This window comes from Octodon degus, unplaced genomic scaffold, assembly GCF_000260255.1.
Source record: "Octodon degus isolate 3935 unplaced genomic scaffold, OctDeg1.0 scaffold00223, whole genome shotgun sequence".
NCBI lineage: Eukaryota > Metazoa > Chordata > Mammalia > Rodentia > Octodontidae > Octodon > Octodon degus.
The window spans coordinates 948,726-949,895 of NW_004524799.1; positions in this window are offsets into that span (position 1 = coordinate 948,726).

The window sequence follows — 1,170 nt, forward strand, 5'->3', positions numbered from 1 at the left end:
TGCGTGCGTGTGTGCGTGCGTGCGTGCGTGCGTGCGTGCGTATGTGCATTGCTATGGATCAAGCCCAGGGCCTCTACCACTGAACTAAGTCGTTAGTCTTTTAAATTTTCTTTTAATCCTCTTGCTCCCACCCTCAATCTGGGATGAACTTCTCATTCTGAAACCTCATATTGTCACTTGTAATTTTGGTTAAACTATTTTCTTGAGAAATTCTTACCAAGTGACCCAGGCATGGTAAGAGATACCTGTAGTCACAGCATTTAGGAGGCTGAAGCAGGAGGATCACCACTAGTTCAAGGCCAGCCTGAACTAAATAGTGAGACTGTCTCAAAAAAACAGAAAAGCAAAAGAAAACAATTCTTACCAAGTGTGGGAGGTAAGCATGCTAAAATATGTGCTTCTCATATAGTTCCAGATTAACAAACCAGATGTGGCCCATGCCTATAATCCCAGTACTTGAGTGTCTGAGGCAGGGGAATCCAAGATCACCGCCAGTGTGAGCTGCCGGGAGAGATCCTGTGTCAAAAGCCCAGAAAAAAAGGGAAAAGCAGATTGACAATATCTTCCCCTTAATTTTTTTTTTTCTAGACAGGGTCTCGCTATATAGTCGAGGCCGGCCTTGAACTCACTACATAGCCCAGGCTGGCCTCCCCCTCACAGTGATCGTCCTGCCTCAGCCTCCCATGTGCTGGCACCACAGGACTGTGCCTCCTGGCCTTTCCTTTGTAATTTTTAACACATTGCTTCATCATGTTTTAGCATCTTTGTATCTGAAATTTGACCTCAGTGTGATTTTGAAACTTTCTGAGTAACAATTCCTTTTTCTTTTCTTTGAAAGCAGTGTGGATTTTTTTTTTTTCCACTGTGGAGCTTTGCCATTTCATAAATCCATGTCTAACATTGTAAAAGGTGAGTTATCTTTTAAAAGATGAAATTCACAGATACACAAGGCCATTGGGGCACGGTAGCACATGCCTGTAATCACAGCAGAGAGGCTGAGAAAGGAGGATTGCTGTGAGTTCAAGGCCAGCCTGGGCTACATAACGAGGCCTGTCGGGCGCAGGCGCCCTGCTCCTCAGCCTTGCCCCTCCCGCTGGAGCTTCTGCTACGAGTCTTGTTTCCTGTATAGCTTTTGGTCCCTGCTGGCAAGATTTGATTGGTTCGCATAGC